This window comes from Oncorhynchus keta, unplaced genomic scaffold (assembly GCF_023373465.1).
Source record: "Oncorhynchus keta strain PuntledgeMale-10-30-2019 unplaced genomic scaffold, Oket_V2 Un_contig_5186_pilon_pilon, whole genome shotgun sequence".
NCBI classification, from domain to species: Eukaryota; Metazoa; Chordata; class Actinopteri; order Salmoniformes; family Salmonidae; genus Oncorhynchus; species Oncorhynchus keta.
This window is the reverse complement of record NW_026288159.1, coordinates 88,195-111,066: the sequence shown is the minus strand read 5'-3', so window position 1 is coordinate 111,066 and position 22,872 is coordinate 88,195. Positions and strand designations below refer to the sequence as shown.

Sequence of the window (22,872 nt, the reverse complement as noted above, 5' to 3'; positions counted from 1 at the left end):
TATGACATGTTGACTGCATGTCTTGTGGGCCCTGGGGTCATCCTTATGACATGTTGACTGCCTGTCTTGTGGGCCCTGGGGTCGTCCTTATGACATGTTGACTGCATGTCTTGTGGGCCCTGGGGTCATCCTTATGACATGTTGACTGCATGTCTTGTGGGCCCTGGGGTCGTCCTTATGACATGTTGACTGCCTGTCTTGTGGGCCCTGGGGTCATCCTTCTGACATGTTGACTGCATGTCTTGTGGGCCCTGGGGTCGTCCTTCTGACATGTTGACTGTATGTCTTGTGGGCCCTGGGGTCGTCCTTCTGACATGTTGACTGCATGTCTTGTGGGCCCTGGGGTCGTCCTTATGACATGTTGACTGCCTGTCTTGTGGGCCCTGGGGTCGTCCTTCTGACATGTTGACTGCATGTCTTGTGGGCCCTGGGGTCATCCTTATGACATGTTGACTGCATGTCTTGTGGGCCCTGGGGTCGTCCTTCTGACATGTTGACTGCATGTCTTGTGGGCCCTGGGGTCATCCTTCTGACATGTTAACTGCATGTCTTGTGGGCCCTGGGGTCGTCCTTATGACATGTTGACTGCATGTCTTGTGGGCCCTGGGGTCGTCCTTATGACATGTTGACTGCATGTCTTGTGGGCCCTGGGGTCGTCCTTCTGACATGTTGACTGCATGTCTTGTGGGCCCTGGGGTCGTCCTTCTGACATGTTGACTGCCTGTCTTGTGGGCCCTGGGGTCATCCTTATGACATGTTGACTGCCTGTCTTGTGGGCCCTGGGGTCATCCTTATGACATGTTGACTGCATGTCTTGTGGGCCCTGGGGTCATCCTTATGACATGTTGACTGCATGTCTTGTGGGCCCTGGGGTCATCCTTATGACATGTTGACTGCATGTCTTGTGGGCCCTGGGGTCATCCTTATGACATGTTGACTGCCTGTCTTGTGGGCCCTGGGGTCATCCTTATGACATGTTGACTGCATGTCTTGTGGGCCCTGGGGTCATCCTTATGACATGTTGACTGCATGTCTTGTGGGCCCTGGGGTCATCCTTATGACATGTTGACTGCCTGTCTTGTGGGCCCTGGGGTCATCCTTCTGACATGTTGACTGCATGTCTTGTGGGCCCTGGGGTCATCCTTATGACATGTTGACTGCCTGTCTTGTGGGCCCTGGGGTCATCCTTATGACATGTTGACTGCCTGTCTTGTGGGCCCTGGGGTCATCCTTCTGACATGTTAACTGCATGTCTTGTGGGCCCTGGGGTCATCCTTCTGACATGTTGACTGCATGTCTTGTGGGCCCTGGGGTCATCCTTATGACATGTTGACTGCATGTCTTGTGGGCCCTGGGGTCATCCTTATGACATGTTGACTGCATGTCTTGTGGGCCCTGGGGTCATCCTTATGACATGTTGACTGCATGTCTTGTGGGCCCTGGGGTCATCCTTATGACATGTTGACTGCCTGTCTTGTGGGCCCTGGGGTCATCCTTCTGACATGTTGACTGCATGTCTTGTGGGCCCTGGGGTCATCCTTCTGACATGTTGACTGCATGTCTTGTGGGCCCTGGGGTCATCCTTATGACATGTTGTGCTGCCATCCTGCCCTGGTTGTCATATGGTGACAAGGACCATGTTATTTTGCTGTTCTTTGACCAAAATGTCTCTTTCAGCTTGGGGGTTCTCTTCTTCATCTGAAGATGATACATCGTGGCTCTGGGTTGTATATTCTTCCCCATCTTCTTCTTCAGATACCTAATTTTCTTCTAAATCTTTGTTCTCTTGTTCCTCCTGGACATCTGTCAAAATCTGATCTACGACCTGTGCACTCATGGCTTCAGCAAAGAGAGAACTGGGGAGGACTGTCATCTGCAGAACCTTTATAGTCTCTGACTGCATTCCCCATTAGTAAACAAGGCTTTCAATATATTTTTATTTTGTCTGAAATTGTTTTAATTTTGTCTGTGAACTTGAGTCATGTGTGGGATCGTGGAGGGGAGATGCTGCAGGTGCACAAGAAGGTTTTTAGTTTGTCTGAGTTCAATCAGTAGCACACAGAATCTTCATTTCTCATTGTGTGTGTGTGTGTGTGTGTGTGTGTGTGTGTGTGTGTGTGTGTGTGTGTGTGTGTGTGTGTGTGTGTGTGTGTGTGTGTGTGTGTGTGTGTGTGTGTGTGTGTGTGTGTGTGTGTGTGTGTGTGTGTGTGTGTGTGTGTGTGTGTGTGTGTCTTCGTGGTTTTTGTGGTGTGTAAATGATTTTAACTGCTGGGTCAAAAATGCCCCCTAAGACAATCTTTGTACCCTGCTGGTGTACAGCTTTCATGGAAATATGAACAAAGGCGATGTTTCACTTTTTATAATGTTGAGGTCACTCTAGGAAAAAGTCATCAAATTTCAAGTTGAAAAAATATCATTTAGGGGGTTCTCTCTGCTGTTAAACAGAGTGGCGGGTTGTTTTCTACCCTTAAGACAACACAAAGGTTAAGACATGAAGGTCAGTCAATAAGGAACATTTAAAGAACTTTGAAAGTTTCTTCAAATGCAGTCGCAAAAACCATCAAGCACTATGATGAAACTGACTCTCATGAGGACCACCACAGGAATAAAAGACCCCGTTTTACCTCTGCTGCAGAGGATAAGTTCATTAGAGTTACCAGCCTCAGAAATTGCAGCCCAAATAAATGCTTCACAGAGTTCAAGTAACAGATACATCTCAACATGAACTGTTCAGAGGAGACTGTGTGAATCAGGCCTTCATGGTCGAATTGCTGTTAAGAAACCATTACTAAAGCACACCAATGAGGAGAATAGACTTGCTTGGGCCAAGAAACACGAGCAATGGACATTAGACCGGGGGGAATCTGCCCTTTGGTCTGGAGTCCAAATTGGAGATTTCTGGTTCCAACCGCTGTGTCTTTGTGAGAAGGTGAACCAATTCCCACCGTGAAGCATGGAGGTGGTGTTATGGTGTTTTGCTGGTGACCCTGTCGGTGATGTATTTAGAATTCAAGGCATACTTAACCAGTATGGCATTCTGTAGCGTTACGCCTTCCCATCTGGCTTGCGCTGAATGGGACTATCATTTGTTTTTCAACAGGACAACGACCCAACACACCTCCAGGCTGTGTAAGGGATATTTGACCAAGAAGGAGAGTGATGGAGTGCTGCATCAGATGACCTGGCCTCCACAATCACACGACCTCAACCAAATTGAGATAGTTTGGGTTGAGTCAGACCGCAGAGTGAAGGAAAAGCAGCCTACAAGTGCTCAGCATGTGTGGGAACTGCTTCAATACTGTTGGAAAAGCATTCCGGGTTAAACTGGTTGAGAGAATACCAAGAGTGTGCAAAGCTGTCATCAAGGCAAAGGGTGGCTATTTGAATAATAAAATATTTTGATTTGTTTAATACTTTTTTGGTTACTCCATGATTCCATATGTGTTATTTCATAGTTTTGATGGCTTCACTCTTATGTAGAAAATAGTAAAAATAATAAAAACCCTTGAATGAGTAGGTGTTCTAAAACTTTTGACTGGTAGTGAGTGAGTGAGTATGTATATATATACTTATTTTAAACCATGGCGTTATGGTTACCTGTAGCTGGACGGCACAGTTGTGGCAGCACACCATGTGTCCACAGGGGCAGAAGGCAGCGTCCATCTCCTCTTCACAGCACAGCATACACAGCAGAGCATCCTGGAGCTGCTGCAGCTTCTCCTCCAGAACCCGGCTCCTCTGGCACCCCTCACAGCCTCCTTCCCCCACCCCAGGGGACCGCGACGGGCTCTGCTCGCCGGACACACAGTCCCCTGCCATGCCGGCGTTGTAGAGCGCCCTGCGGCAGTGGTCGTAGACTTCCTTGGAGGTGCGTCGGATGTCGAAGACATACTTCTTGCCCAGGTCGATGCTCTCGTTGAGGAAGAGAGACGCCAGGTGACCCTTGAAGTCACGGCTGTACTGCATCATCACGTCGTTCGTCACCGTGTCACACCTGAAGGACAAGTAACATCACAGTTATTGACCAAGTACACTAAAATCAAAATTATAAAATGTTATTACACTTTGAAACTGGAGTGACTCCACATGTACACTAAAACTAAAAACTTAGCAGCAACTCATGGAAAGTATCAGAAAATGTACAACATATACTGTGCTGCATATTATACATTTCTACTCTACATTGGCTCACAGCAGAGATGTTTTTACAAGAGGAAAATGTCACCCTGTGTGAGCATGTTTTTGGTGTGTGAGCCATGCTACATGCTACATGGTTGCTGACCTGTAGAAGGGATGTTGTTGGTATGTAAGCCATGCAACATGCTACATGGTTGCTGACCTGTAGAAGGCATGTTGTTGGTGTGTGAGCCATGCTACATGGTTGCTGACCTGTAGAAGGCATGTTGTTGGTATGTGAGCCATGCTACATGGTTGCTGACCTGTAGAAGGCATGTTGTTGGTATGTGAGCCATGCTACATGCTACATGGTTTCTGACCTGTAGAAGGCATGTTGTTGGTGTGTAAGCCATGCTACATGCTACATGGTTGCTGACCTGTAGAAGGCATGTTGTTGGTGTGTGAGCCATGCTACATGCTACATGGTTGCTGACCTGTAGAATGCATGTTGTTGGTATGTGAACCATGCTACATGGTTGCTGACCTGTAGAAGGCATGTTGTTGGTATGTGAACCATGCTACATGGTTGCTGACCCGTAGAAGGCATGTTGTTGGTATGTGAGCCATGCTACATGGTTGCTGACATGTAGAAGGCATGTTGTTGGTGTGTGAGCCATGCTACATGGTTGCTGACCTGTAGAAGGCATGTTGTTGGTATGTGAGCCATGCTACATGGTTGCTGACCTGTAGAAGGCATGTTATTGGTATGTGAGCCATGCTACATGGTTGCTGACCTGTAGAAGGCATGTTGTTGGTATGTGAGCAATGCTTCATGGTTGCTGACCTGTAGAAGGCATGTTGTTGGTGTGTGAGCAATGCTTCATGGTTGCTGACCTGTAGAAGGCATGTTGTTGGTATGTGAGCATGCTTCATGGTTGACCTGTAGAAGGCATGTTGTTGGTGTGTGAGCAATGCTTGGTTTCTGACCTGTAGAAGGCATGGTTGCTGACCTGTAGAAGGCATGTTGTTGGTGTGTAAGCCATGCTCCATGCTCATGGTTTCTGACCTGTAGAAGGCATGTTGTTGGTGTGTGAGCCATGCTACATGGTTTCTGACCTGTAGAAGGCATGTTGTTGGTATGTGAGCCATGCTACATGGTTGCTGACCTGTATAAGGCATGTTGTTGGTATGTGAGCCATGCTACATGCTACATGGTTGCTGACCTGTAGAAGGCATGTTGTTGGTATGTGAGCCATGCTACATGGTTGCTGACCTGTAGAAGGCATGTTGTTGGTGTGTAAGCCATGCTACATGGTTGCTGACCTGTAGAAGGCATGTTGTTGGTGTGTAAGCCATGCTACATGGTTGCTGACCTGTAGAAGGCATGTTGTTGGTGTGTAAACCATGCTACATGGTTTCTGACCTGTAGAAGGCATGTTGTTGGTGTGTAAGCCATGCTACATGGTTGCTGACCTGTAGAAGGCGTGGGTCTCTGTGATGGCCCGGTACAGGCCGCTGGCAGCTCTGGTGCTTGTCATCTTAAACAGCAGGGCCACATCCTCACCACTGTCCTTAGTGATGGTCATGTACACATTCTTCCCTGACTGGGTGGCCATCTGGATGATGGGATAAATGATCCTAGAACAGAGGACAGAGAGTCATTGTAGGCTCTATATAACTTCATTTCAAATGTCCAACAGCAGAGCATTGTCTTGTGTGTCTAGACCTGTAGATAGAACTACATAATCACATATTAACGGTGTCTAGACCTGTAGACAGAACTACATAATCACATATTAACGGTGTCTAGACCTGTAGACAGAACTACATAATCACATATTAACGGTGTCTAGACCTGTAGACAGAACTACATATTAACAGTGTCTAGACCTGTAGACAGAACTACATATTAACAGTGTCTAGACCGATAGACAGAACTACATAATCACATATTAACGGTGTCTAGACCTGTAGACAGAACTACATAATCACATAGTAACGGTGTCTAGACCTGTAGACAGAACTACATAATCACATAGTAACGGTGTCTAGACCTATAGACAGAACTACATAATCACATATTAACGGTGTCTAGACCTGTAGACAGAACTACATAATCACATATTAACGGTGTCTAGACCTGTAGACAGAACTACATAATCACATAGTAACGGTGTCTAGACCTGTAGACAGAACTACATATTAACAGTGTCTAGACCGATAGACAGAACTACATAATCACATATTAACGGTGTCTAGACCTGTAGACAGAACTACATAATCACATATTAACAGTGTCTAGACCTATAGACAGAACTACATAATCACATATTAACGGTGTCTAGACCTGTAGACAGAACTACATAATCACATATTAACGGTGTCTAGACCTGTAGACAGAACTACATAATCACATATTAACAGTGTCTAGACCTATAGACAGAACTACATAATCACATATTAACGGTGTCTAGACCTGTAGATAGAACTACATAATCACATATTAACGGTGTCTAGACCTGTAGACAGAACTACATAATCACATATTAACGGTGTCTAGACCTGTAGACAGAACTACATATTAACAGTGTCTAGACCTGTAGACAGAACTACATAATCACATATTAACGGTGTCTAGACCTGTAGACAGAACTACATAATCACATATTAACGGTGTCTAGACCTGTAGACAGAACTACATATTAACGGTGTCTAGACCTGTAGACAGAACTACATATTAACAGTGTCTAGACCTGAGACAGAACTACATAATCACATATTAACGGTGTCTAGACCTGTAGACAGAACTACATAATCACATATTAACAGTGTCTAGACCTGTAGACAGAACTACATAATCACATATTAACGGTGTCTAGACCAATAGACAGAACTACATAATAACGGTGTCTAGACCTATAGACAGAACTACATAATCACATAGTAACGGTGTCTAGACCTGTAGACAGAACTACATAATCACATAGTAACGGTGTCTAGACCTGTAGACAGAACTACATAATCACATATTAACGGTGTCTAGACCTGTAGACAGAACTACATAATCACATATTAACGGTGTCTAGACCTGTAGACAGAACTACATAATCACATAGTAACGGTGTCTAGACCTATAGACAGAACTACATAATCACATAGTAACGGTGTCTAGACCTGTAGACAGAACTACATAATCACATATTAACGGTGTCTAGACCTGTAGATAGAACTACATAATCACATATTAACGGTGTCTAGACCTGTAGATAGAACTACATAATCACATAGTAACGGTGTCTAGACCTGTAGACAGAACTACATAATAACATATTAACGGTGTCTAGACCTATAGACAGAACTACATAATAACGGTGTCTAGACCTATAGACAGAACTATATAATAACGGTGTCTACGCTAAAAGAAGCATGCTGAGTTTGTATAACCAGTCAGTGTTATATTTTCAACTCTGCTACATCTGTATACAAGAACTGCACAGTAGAAAAAGACAGGCAGCCGACCTCGACTTTAGTTTTGTTGTTGTTCAGTGCATCAACGAATAACATGTTTTGCAAACAGCACTGTCAGGTTAGTTTAATACCTGTTGGTGGGGGTGAAGTCAGGTTAGTTTAATACCTGTTGGTGGGGGTGAAGTCAGGTTAGTTTAATACCTGTTGGTGGGGGTGAAGTCAGGTTAGTTTAATACCTGTTGGTGGGGGTGAAGTCAGGTTAGTTTAATACCTGTTGGTGGGGGTGAAGTCAGGTTAGTTTAATACCTGTTGGTTGAAGTCAGGTTAGTTTAATACCTGTTGGTGGGGGTGAAGTCAGGTTAGTTTAATACCTGTTGGTGGGGGTGAAGTCAGGTTAGTTTAATACCTGTTGGTGGGGGTGAAGTCAGGTTAGTTTAATACCTGTTGGTGGGGGTGAAGTCAGGTTAGTTTAATACCTGTTGGGGGGTGAAGTCAGGTTAGTTTAATACCTGTTGGTGGGGGTGAAGTCAGGTTAGTTTAATACCTGTTGGTGGGGGTGAAGTCAGGTTAGTTTAATACCTGTTGGTGGGGGTGAAGTCAGGTTAGTTTAATACCTGTTGGTGGGGGTGAAGTCAGGTTAGTTTAATACCTGTTGGTGGGGGTGAAGTCAGGTTAGTTTAATACCTGTTGGTGGGGGTGAAGTCAGGTTAGTTTAATACCTGTTGGTGGGGGTGAAGTCAGGTTAGTTTAATACCTGTTGGTGGGGGTGAAGTCAGGTTAGTTTAATACCTGTTGGTGGGGGGGGGTGAAGTCAGGTTAGTTTAATACCTGTTGGTGGGGGTGAAGTCAGGTTAGTTTAATACCTGTTGGTGGGGGTGAAGTCAGGTTAGTTTAATACCTGTTGGTGGGGGTGAAGTCAGGTTAGTTTAATACCTGTTGGTGGGGGTGAAGTCAGGTTAGTTTAATACCTGTTGGTGGGGGTGAAGTCAGGTTAGTTTAATACCTGTTGGTGGGGGTGAAGTCAGGTTAGTTTAATACCTGTTGGTGGGGGTGAAGTCAGGTTAGTTTAATACCTGTTGGTGGGGGTGAAGTCAGGTTAGTTTAATACCTGTTGGTGGGGGTGAAGTCAGGTTAGTTTAATACCTGTTGGTGGGGGTGAAGTCAGGTTAGTTTAATACCTGTTGGTGGGGGTGAAGTCAGGTTAGTTAGTGAATACCTGTTGGTGGGGGTGAAGTCAGGTTAGTTTAATACCTGTTGGTGGGGGGTGAAGTCAGGTTAGTTTAATATACCTGTTGGTGGGGGTGAAGTCAGGTTAGTTTAATACCTGTTGGTGGGGGTGAAGTCAGGTTAGTTTAATACCTGTTGGTGGGGGTGAAGTCAGGTTAGTTTAATACCTGTTGGTGGGGGTGAAGTCAGGTTAGTTTAATACCTGTTGGTGGGGGTGAAGTCAGGTTAGTTTAATACCTGTTGGTGGGGGTGAAGTCAGGTTAGTTTAATACCGGTTGGTGGGGGTGAAGTCAGGTTAGTTTAATACCTGTTGGTGGGGGTGAAGTCAGGTTAGTTTAATACCTGTTGGTGGGGGTGAAGTCAGGTTAGTTTAATACCTGTTGGTGGGGGTGAAGTCAGGTTAGTTTAATACCTGTTGGTGGGGGTGAAGTCAGGTTAGTTTAATACCTGTTGGTGGGGGTGAAGTCAGGTTAGTTTAATACGTGTTGGTGAAGTCAGGTTAGTTTAATACCTGTTGGTGGGGGTGAAGTCAGGTTAGTTTAATACCTGTTGGTGGGGGTGAAGTCAGGTTAGTTTAATACCTGTTGGTGGGGGTGAAGTCAGGTTAGTTTAATACCTGTTGGTGGGGGTGAAGTCAGGTTAGTTTAATACCTGTTGGTGGGGGTGAAGTCAGGTTAGTTTAATACCTGTTGGTGGGGGTGAAGTCAGGTTAGTTTAATACCTGTTGGTGGGGGTAAGTCAGGTTAGTTTAATACCTGTTGGTGGGGGTGAAGTCAGGTTAGTTTAAATATTTAATACTGTTGGTGGGGGTGAAGTCAGGTTAGTTTAATACCTGTTGGTGGGGGTGAAGTCAGGTTAGTTTAATACCTGTTGGTGGGGGTGAAGTCAGGTTAGTTTAATACCTGTTGGTGGGGGTGAAGTCAGGTTAGTTTAATACCTGTTGGTGGGGGTGAAGTCAGGTTAGTTTAATACGTGTTGGTGGGGGTGAAGTCAGGTTAGTTTAATACCTGTTGGTGGGGGTGAAGTCAGGTTAGTTTAATACGTGTTGGTGGGGGTGAAGTCAGGTTAGTTTAATACGTGTTGGTGGGGGTGAAGTCAGGTTAGTTTAATACCTGTTGGTGGGGGTGAAGTCAGGTTAGTTTAATACCTGTTGGTGGGGGTGAAGTCAGGTTAGTTTAATACCTGTTGGTGGGGGTGAAGTCCTCCTGACAGATAGATACCCCTTCAGGGCCGACCCCTATAGCCAGCCTCTGTCCCTCTGAGTCCCTGGCCCAGTGCCACTCCACCCCGTAGTTCTCCAGGGAGGACACCAGCTGTAGGGCCTGGTACTCTGCTGACGCCTGGCTCAGACCCTCTAGCTCGCGGTGCTTCTCCTGGATGCTGCAGACGGACACGGCAGGACGGGACAGAAGAGTTACGTTTTCTGCTGTTGTAATACTGTTCACTCACCAGGGGGGCCCACCCATAGGATTAAACATGTTTTCTACCTTCTATTTCAAATGCTGCCTCCAAATAATCCCTGCTCGGTTTTCATTTTTTTGTCCCTCCATTGTTTTTTAAATGTATTATTTATATATTTAAAAAAAAGATCTATGAAATAAAATGTACTAAAACTAAACTAAACACATGAGGAATGAGAACTGTATTTCAGTGCCCGGTAGTGAATGTATATAGCTGCAGGGCTAGCTGAGTCAGCAGCCTAGTGTTTTAGGGACAGATGTTGTGAATCCCATTTATATGCTGATTTGGGAGTATTTAGGCTCCTCCCACATCAAGGCAATAACAGAAGACCAAACCATGGTTTAGTCAGCTATTCAGATGGCCTTCACACATCAAAAAGGTTATATTTTTAATCATCTTGTATCTGTAGCAGTTCTACAAGTCAGCACAGAGAAGTACTTAGTAAGACATGGAATGCAGGTGGAGTCAAGTTGCTCATTGCTGTGCTGACCTGTTGATGGTTGCCAGGTCAGGCTCCTGTCTGAAGATCTGGCTGGAGCAGTACTTGGCTGTGTTCTGGTTGTAGTCTCCGTACTCAGCCTGGGCTAGGAGGGCACACAGCTCCTTGGCCTGCTCAGCCTCCATCTGCAGGCTGCCACTGTCCAGCTCCTCCTTTACGTGCAGGAAGAACATATGTCTGGAGGAGAGAGGGATGTGTAAAGGGTTATATGATGGACATGAGGAAGAACGAGAATACAACTTCACAAAACTGCCTCGTCATTGCACTGAAAAGAGGAAGGAAGATAATCATCTTTGTAGGCCCTAAATCTAGGTTGAAGATACCCAGGTTAGAACAACGCAATAACTAGTATCACTGGTCCCTTTGTCTAGAATTCTTCTTCATTTATGCAAAGAATTATGCAATATTAGAATCCTCTTGTTGTTATCTTCAACATAGTCCTAAAAGAGGAAGAACAAGAATACAGCTTAACTGGTGATGGTAAACTAGCCCTCTGTGCCTCCTCAAAACAGGAAGTTGCACTGAATATAGGCATGAAGATAGCCTTCTTTATAAAATGACAGTTCTCTCATGCCTGCTACGAGCGCTTGACCTTTCTGTCCACAGGGTCAGCTATCCATCGTATTGCTCCAGTGAGGAATGTGGGCGGCAGAATTGCTGGTACAGGCAGGTCACGACCCCAGACTGTCCCATGTGATAAACAGGAAGCCAGTTTAAACTTAACAAACTCAGTCTGTGCTTCACTCCAATGTATACTACTATGGTGTAACGGCACAGTGTCGGAGGTGTAACGGCAAGTCATAATGAAAGTCTTGAACCGTGTACCTGAACATGTCAAAGCATACTTAAGTTTCTGAGTTGAAGAACAGTGCGGGGGCGCACTGGTCTCTGGTATAACATCAGATATGCACTGGTTTCTGGTATAACATCACATATCCACTGGTCTCTGGTATAACATCACATATCCACTGGTATAACATCACATATCCACTGGTCTCTGGTATAACATCACATATCCACTGGTCTCTGGTATAACATCACATATCCACTGGTCTCTGGTATAACATCACATATCCACTGGTCTCTGGTATAACATCACATATCCACTGGTCTCTGGTATAACATCACATATCCACTGGTATAACATCACATATCCACTGGTCTCTGGTATAACATCAGATATCCACTGGTCTCTAGTATAACATCAGATATCCACTGGTCTCTAGTATAACATCACATATCCACTGGTCTCTGGTATAACATCACATATCCACTGGTCTCTGGTATAACATCACATATCCACTGGTCTCTGGTATAACATCACATATCCACTGGTCTCTGGTATAACATCACATATCCACTGGTCTCTGGTATAACATCACATATCCACTGGTCTCTGGTATAACATCACATATGCACTGGTCTCTGGTATAACATCACATATCCACTGGTCTCTGGTATAACATCACATATCCACTGGTCTCTGGTATAACATCACATATCCACTGGTCTCTGGTATAACATCAAATATCCTCTGGTCTCTGGTATAACATCACATATCCACTGGTCTCTGGTATAACATCAAATATCCACTGGTCTCTGGTATAACATCACATATGCACTGGTCTCTGGTATAACATCAAATATCCTCTGGTCTCTGGTATAATATCACATATCCACTGGTCTCTGGTATAACATCACATATCCACTGGTCTCTGGTATAACATCAAATATCCTCTGGTCTCTGGTATAACATCACATATCCACTGGTCTCTGGTATAACATCACATATCCACTGGTCTCTGGTATAACATCACATATCCACTGGTCTCTGGTATAACATCACATATCCACTGGTCTCTGGTATAACATCACATATCCACTGGTCTCTGGTATAACATCACATATCCACTGGTCTCTGGTATAACATCACATATCCACTGGTCTCTGGTATAACATCAGATATCCACTGGTCTCTGGTATAACATCACATATCCACTGGTCTCTGGTATAACATCACATATCCACTGGTATCTGGTATAACATCAGATATCCTCTGGTATAACATCACATATCCACTGGTCTCTGGTATAACATCACATATCCACTGGTCTCTGGTATAACATCACATATCCACTGGTCTCTGGTATAACATCACATATCCACTGGTCTCTGGTATAACATCACATATCCACTGGTCTCTGGTATAACATCACATATGCACTGGTCTCTAGTATAACATCAGATATCCTCTGGTATAACATCACATATCCACTGGTCTCTAGTATAACATCACATATGCACTGGTCTCTGGTATAACATCACATATCCACTGGTCTCTGGTATAACATCAGATATCCTCTGGTATAACATCACATATCCACTGGTCTCTGGTATAACATCACATATGCACTGGTCTCTGGTATAACATCACATATGCACTGGTCTCTAGTATAACATCACATATGCACTGGTCTCTGGTATAACATCACATATCCACTGGTCTCTGGTATAACATCACATATCCTCTGGTATAACATCACATATCCACTGGTCTCTGGTATAACATCAGATATCCACTGGTCTCTGGTATAACATCACATATCCACTGGTCTCTGGTATAACATCACATATCCACTGGTCTCTGGTATAACATCACATATCCACTGGTCTCTGGTATAACATCACATATCCACTGGTCTCTGGTATAACATCACATATCCACTGGTCTCTGGTATAACATCAGATATCCACTGGTCTCTGGTATAACATCACATATCCACTGGTCTCTGGTATAACATCAGATATCCACTGGTCTCTGGTATAACATCACATATCCACTGGTCTCTGGTATAACATCAGATATCCACTGGTCTCTGGTATAACATCACATATCCACTGGTCTCTGGTATAACATCACATATCCACTGGTCTCTGGTATAACATCACATATCCACTGGTCTCTGGTATAACATCACATATCCACTGGTCTCTGGTATAACATCACATATCCACTGGTCTCTGGTATAACATCACATATCCACTGGTCTCTGGTATAACATCACATATCCACTGGTCTCTGGTATAACATCAGATATGCACTGGTCTCTGGTATAACATCACATATCCACTGGTCTCTGGTATAACATCAGTATCCTCTGGTAACATCACATATCCACTGGTCTGGTATAACTCACATATGGGTATAACATCACATATCCACTGGTCTCTGGTATAACATCACATATCCACTGGTCTCTGGTATAACATCACATATCCACTGGTATAACATCACATATCCTCTGTATAACATCAGATATCCTGGTCTCTGGTATAACATCACATATCCACTGGTTTCTGGTATAACATCTATATCCACTGGTCTCTGGTATAACATCACATATGCACTGGTCTCTGGTATAACATCACATATCCACTGGTCTCTGGTATAACATCAGATATCCTCTGGTATAACATCACATATCCACTGGTCTCTAGTATAACATCAGATATCCTCTGGTATAACATCACATATGCACTGGTCTCTAGTATAACATCAGATATCCTCTGGTATAACATCACATATCCACTGGTCTCTAGTATAACATCACATATCCACTGGTCTCTGGTATAACATCACATATCCACTGGTCTCTAGTATAACATCAGATATCCTCTGGTATAACATCACATATCCACTGGTCTCTAGTATAACATCACATATCCACTGGTCTCTAGTATAACATCACATATCCACTGGTCTCTGGTATAACATCACATATCCACTGGTCTCTAGTATAACATCACATATGCACTGGTATAACATCACATATGCACTGGTCTCTGGTATAACATCAGATATCCTCTGGTATAACATCACATATCCACTGGTCTCTAGTATAACATCACATATGCACTGGTCTCTGGTATAACATCACATATCCACTGGTATAACATCACATATGCACTGGTCTCTGGTATAACATCACATATGCACTGGTCTCTGGTATAACATCACATATCCACTGGTCTCTGGTATAACATCACATATCCACTGGTCTCTGGTATAACATCACATATCCACTGGTCTCTGGTATAACATCAGATATCCACTGGTCTCTGGTATAACATCACATATCCACTGGTCTCTGGTATAACATCACATATCCACTGGTATAACATCACATATCCACTGGTCTCTGGTATAACATCACATATGCACTGGTCTCTAGTATAACATCACATATCCACTGGTCTCTGGTATAACATCACATATCCACTGGTCTCTGGTATAACATCACTGGTATAATATCACTGGGTCTCTGGTATAACATCACATATCCACTGGTCTCTGGTATAACATCACATATCCACTGGTCTCTGGTATAACATCACATATCCACTGGTCTCTGGTATAACATCACATATCCACTGGTCTCTGGTATAACATCACATATCCACTGGTCTCTGGTATAACATCACATATCCACTGGTCTCTGGTATAACATCACATATCCACTGGTCTCTGGTATAACATCACATATCCACTGGTCTCTGGTATAACATCACATATCCACTGGTCTCTGGTATAACATCACATATCCACTGGTATAACATCACATATCCACTGGTCTCTGGTATAACATCACATATCCACTGGTCTCTGGTATAACATCACATATCCACTGGTCTCTGGTATAACATCACATATCCACTGGTCTCTGGTATAACATCACATATCCACTGGTCTCTGGTATAACATCACATATCCACTGGTATAACATCACATATCCACTGGTATCTCTATCCACTGGTATAACATCACATATCCACTGGTCTCTGGTATAACATCACATATCCACTGGTCTCTGGTATAACATCACATATCCACTGGTCTCTGGTATAACATCACATATCCACTGGTCTCTGGTATAACATCACATATCCACTGGTCTCTGGTATAACATCACATATCCACTGGTCTCTGGTATAACATCACATATCCACTGGTCTCTGGTATAACATCACATATCCACTGGTCTCTGGTATAACATCACATATCCACTGGTCACTGGTATAACATCACATATCCACTGGTCTCTGGTATAACATCACATATCCACATCACATATCCACTGGTCTCTGGTATAACATCACATATCCACTGGTCTCTGGTATAACATCACATATCCACTGGTCTCTGGTATAACATCACATATGCACTGGTCTCTGGTATAACATCACATATCCTCTGGTCTCTGGTATAACATCACATATCCACTGGTCTCTGGTATAACATCACATATCCACTGGTCTCTGGTATAACATCACATATCCTGGTTGGTATAACATCACATATCCACTGGTCTCTGGTATAACATCACATATCCACTGGTCTCTGGTATAACATCACATATCCACTGGTCTCTGGTATAACATCACATATCCACTGGTCTCTGGTATAACATCACATATCCACTGGTCTCTGGTATAACATCACATATCCACTGGTCTCTGGTATAACATCACATATCCACTGGTCTCTGGTATAACATCACATATCCACTGGTCTCTGGTATAACATCACATATCCACTGGTCTCTGGTATAACATCACATATCCACTGGTCTCTGGTATAACATCACATATCCACTGGTCTCTGGTATAACATCACATATCCACTGGTCTCTGGTATAACATCACATATCCACTGGTCTCTGGTATAACATCAGATATCCTCTGGTATAACATCACATATCCACTGGTCTCTGGTATAACATCACATATCCACTGGTCTCTGGTATAACATCACATATCCACTGGTCTCTGGTATAACATCACATATCCACTGGTCTCTGGTATAACATCACATATCCACTGGTCTCTGGTATAACATCAGATATCCTCTGGTCTCTGGTATAACATCACATATCCACTGGTCTCTGGTATAACATCACATATCCACTGGTCTCTGGTATAACATCACATATCCACTGGTCTCTGGTATAACATCAGATATCCTCTGGTATAACATCACATATCCACTGGTCTCTGGTATAACATCACATATCCACTGGTCTCTGGTATAACATCACATATCCACTGGTCTCTGGTATAACATCAGATATCCTCTGGTATAACATCACATATCCACTGGTCTCTGTATAACATCACATATCCTCTGGTATAACATCACATATCCACTGGTCTCTGGTATAACATCACATATCCACTGGTCTCTGGTATAACATCACATATCCACTGGTCTCTGGTATAACATCACATATCCACTGGTCTCTGGTATAACATCACATATCCACTGGTATAACTATCCACTGGTCTCTGGTATAACATCACATATCCACTGGTCTCTGGTATAACATCACATATGCACTGGTCTCTGGTATAACATCAGATATCACTGGTCTCTGGTATAACATCACATATCCACTGGTCTCTCTGGTATAACATCACATATCCACTGGTCATCTATCCACTGGTATAACATCACATATCCACTGGTCTCTGGTATAACATCACATATCCACTGGTCTCTGGTATAACATCACATATCCACTGGTCTCTGGTATAACATCACATATCCACTGGTCTCTGGTATAACATCACATATCCACTGGTCTCTGGTATAACATCACATATCCACTGGTCTCTGGTATAACATCACATATCCACTGGTCTCTGGTATAACATCACATATCCACTGGTCTCTGGTATAACATCACATATCCACTGGTATAACTCTGGTATAACATCACATATCCACTGGTCTCTGGTATAACATCATCACATATCCACTGGTCTCTGGTATAACATCACATATCCACTGGTCTCTGGTATAACATCACATATCCACTGGTCTCTGGTATAACATCACATATGCACTGGTCTCTGGTATAACATCACATATGCACTGGTCTCTAGTATAACATCACATATGCACTGGTCTCTGGTATAACATCACATATCCACTGGTTTCTGGTATAACATCACATATCCTCTGGTATAACATCACATATCCACTGGTCTCTGGTATAACATCACATATCCTCTGGTATAACATCACATATCCACTGGTCTCTGGTATAACATCACATATCCACTGGTCTCTGGTATAACATCACATATCCACTGGTCTCTGGTATAACATCACATATCCACTGGTCTCTGGTATAACATCACATATCCACTGGTCTCTGGTATAACATCACATATCCACTGGTCTCTGGTATAACATCACATATCCACTGGTCTCTGGTATAATATCACATATCCACTGGTCTCTGGTATAACATCACATATCCACTGGTCTCTGGTATAACATCACATATCCACTGGTCTCTGGTATAACATCACATATGCACTGGTCTCTGGTATAACATCAGATATCCTCTGGTATAACATCACATATCCACTGGTCTCTGGTATAACATCACATATCCACTGGTCTCTGGTATAACATATCCACTGGTCTCTGGTATAACATCACATATGCACTGGTCTCTAGTATAACATCACATATGCACTGGTATAACATCACATATGCACTGGTCTCTGGTATAACATCAGATATCCTCTGGTATAACATCACATATCCACTGGTCTCTGGTATAACATCACATATGCACTGGTCTCTGGTATAACATCACATATCCACTGGTCTCTGGTATAACATCACATATGCACTGGTCTCTGGTATAACATCACATATCCACTGGTCTCTGGTATAACATCACATATCCACTGGTCTCTGGTATAACATCACATATCCACTGGTCTCTGGTATAACATCACATATCCACTGGTCTCTGGTATAACATCACATATCCACTGGTCTCTCATCACATATCCACTCTGGTATAACATCACATATCCACTGGTCTCTGGTATAACATCAGATATCCACTGGTCTCTGGTATAACATCAGATATCCACTGGTCTCTGGTATAACATCACATATCCACTGGTCTCTGGTATAACATCACATATCCACTGGTCTCTGGTATAACATCAGATATCCACTGGTCTCTGGTATAACATCACATATCCACTGGTCTCTGGTATAACATCACATATCCACTGGTCTCTGGTATAACATCACATATCCACTGGTCTCTGGTATAACATCACATATCCACTGGTATAACATCACATATCCACTGGTCTCTGGTATAACATCACATATCCACTGGTCTCTGGTATAACATCACATATCCACTGGTCTCTGGTATAACATCACATATCCACTGGTCTCTGGTATAACATCACATATCCACTGGTCTCTGGTATAACATCACATATCCACTGGTCTCTGGTATAACATCAGATATCCACTGGTCTCTGGTATAACATCACATATCCACTGGTCTCTGGTATAACATCACATATGCACTGGTCTCTGGTATAACATCACATATCCACTGGTCTCTGGTATAACATCACATATCCACTGGTCTCTGGTATAACATCACATATCCACTGGTCTCTGGTATAACATCACATATCCACTGGTCTCTGGTATAACATCACATATGCACTGGTCTCATAACATCACATATCCACTCTCTGGTATAACATCACATATCCACTGGTCTCTGGTATAACATCAGATATCCACTGGTCTCTGGTATAACATCACATATCCACTGGTCTCTGGTATAACATCACATATCCACTGGTCTCTGGTATAACATCACATATCCACTGGTCTCTGGTATAACATCACATATCCACTGGTCTCTGGTATAACATCACATATCCACTGGTCTCTGGTATAACATCACATATCCACTGGTCTCTGGTATAACATCAAATATCCACTGGTCTCTGGTATAACATCACATATCCACTGGTCTCTGGTATAACATCACATATGCACTGGTCTCTAGTATAACATCACATATGCACTGGTATAACATCACATATGCACTGGTCTCTGGTATAACATCAGATATCCTCTGGTATAACATCACATATCCACTGGTCTCTGGTATAACATCACATATCCACTGGTATAACATCACATATGCACTGGTCTCTAGTATAACATCAGATATCCTCTGGTATAACATCACATATCCACTGGTCTCTGGTATAACATCACATATCCACTGGTATAACATCACATATCCACTGGTCTCTGGTATAACATCACATATCCACTGGTCTCTGGTATAACATCACATATCCACTGGTCTCTGGTATAACATCACATATCCACTGGTCTCTGGTATAACATCACATATCCACTGGTCTCTGGTATAACATCACATATGCACTGGTCTCTGGTATAACATCACATATCCACTGGTCTCTGGTATAACATCACATATCCACTGGTCTCTGGTATAACATCACATATCCACTGGTCTCTGGTCACATATGCACTGGTCTGGTATAACATCACATATGCACTGGTCTCTGGTATAACATCACATATGCACTGGTCTCTGGTATAACATCACATATCCACTGGTATAACATCACATATCCACTGGTCTCTGGTATAACATCACATATGCACTGGTCTCTGGTATAACATCACATATCCACTGGTCTCTGGTATAACATCACATATCCACTGGTCTCTGGTATAACATCACATATCCACTGGTATGCACTGGTCTCTGGTATAACATCACATATCCACACATATCCACTGGTATAACATCACATATCCACTGGTCTCTGGTATAACATCACATATGCACTGGTCTCTGGTATAACATCACATATCCACTGGTATAACATCACATATCTGGTCTCTGGTATAACATCACATATCACTGGTCTCTGGTATAATATCACATATCCACTGGTCTCTGGTATAACATCACATATCCACTGGTCTCTGGTATAACATCACATATCCACTGGTCTCTGGTATAACATCACATATCCACTGGTCTCTGGTATAACATCACATATCCACTGGTATAACATCACATATCCACTGGTCTCTGGTATAACATCACATATCCACTGGTCTCTGGTATAACATCACATATCCACTGGTCTCTGGTATAACATCACATATCCACTGGTCTCTGGTATAACATCACATATCCACTGGTCTCTGGTATAACATCACATATCCACTGGTCTCTGGTATAACATCACATATCCACTGGTATAACATCACATATCCACTGGTCTCTGGTATAACATCACATATCCACTGGTCTCTGGTATAACATCACATATCCACTGGTCTCTGGTATAACATCACATATCCACTGGTCTCTGGTATAACATCACATATCCACTGGTCTCTGGTATAACATCACATATCCACTGGTCTCTGGTATAACATCACATATCCACTGGTCTCTGGTATAACATCACATATCCACTGGTCTCTGGTATAACATCACATATCCACTGGTATAACATCACATATCCACTGGTCTCTGGTATAACATCACATATCCACTGGTCTCTGGTATAACATCACATATCCACTGGTCTCTGGTATAACATCACATATCCACTGGTCTCTGGTATAACATCACATATCCACTGGTATAACATCACATATGCACTGGTCTCTGGTATAACATCACATATGCACTGGTCTCTGGTATAACATCACATATCCACTGGTCTCTGGTATAACATCACATATCCACTGGTCTCTGGTATAACATCACATATCCACTGGTCTCTGGTATAACATCAGATATCCTCTGGTCTCTGGTATAACATCACATATCCACTGGTCTCACATATCCACTGGTCTCTGGTATAACATCACATATCCACTGGTCTCTGGTATAACATCACATATCCACTGGTCTCTGGTATAACATCACATATCCACTGGTCTCTGGTATAACATCACATATCCACTGGTCTCTGGTATAACATCACATATCCACTGGTCTCTGGTATAACATCACATATCCACTGGTCTCTGGTATAACATCACATATCCACTGGTCTCTGGTATAACATCACATATCCACTGGTCTCTGGTATAACATCACATATCCACTGGTCTCTGGTATAACATCACATATCCACTGGTCTCTGGTATAACATCACATATCCACTGGTCTCTCTAACATCACATATATACATCACATATCCACTGGTCTCTGGTATAACATCACATATCCACTGGTCTCTGGTATAACATCACATATCCACTGGTCTCTGGTATAACATCACATATCCACTGGTCTCTGGTATAACATCACATATCCACTGGTCTCTGGTATAACATCACATATGCACTGGTCTCTGGTATAACATCACATATCCTGGTCTCTGGTATAACATCACATATCCACTGGTCTCTGGTATAACATCACATATCCACTGGTCTCTGGTATAACATCACATATCCACTGGTCTCTGGTATAACATCAGATATCCACTGGTCTCTGGTATAACATCACATATCCACTGGTCTCTGGTATAACATCACATATCCACTGGTCTCTGGTATAACATCACATATCCACTGGTCTCTGGTATAACATCACATATCCACTGGTCTCTGGTATAACATCACATATCCACTGGTCTCTGGTATAACATCACATATCCTCTGGTATAACATATATCCACTGGTCTCTGGTATAACATCACATATCCACTGGTCTCTGGTATAACACATATCCACTGGTCTCTGGTATAACATCACATATCCACTGGTCTCTGGTATAACATCACATATCCACTGGTCTCTGGTATAACATCACATATCCACTGGTCTCTGGTATAACATCACATATCCACTGGTCTCTGGTATAACATCACATATGCACTGGTCTCTGGTATAACATCACATATCCACTGGTCTCTGGTATAACATCACATATCCACTGGTCTCTGGTATAACATCACATATCCACTGGTCTCTGGTATAACATCACATATCCACTGGTCTCTGGTATAACATCACATATCCACTGGTCTCTGGTATAACATCACATATCCACTGGTCTCTGGTATAACATCACATATCCACTGGTCTCTGGTATAACATCACATATCCACTGGTCTCTGGTATAACATCAGATATCCACTGGTCTCTGGTATAACATCACATATCCACTGGTCTCTGGTATAACATCACA

At 43.0% G+C, this 22,872-nt stretch overlaps 1 pseudogene; it reads right to left on the bottom strand.

The window, feature by feature from the left end:
- LOC118379836 (E3 ubiquitin-protein ligase MYLIP-A-like) overlaps positions 1-22,872 on the bottom strand; it is a 50,071-nt pseudogene that overhangs the window by 5,202 nt on the left and 21,997 nt on the right.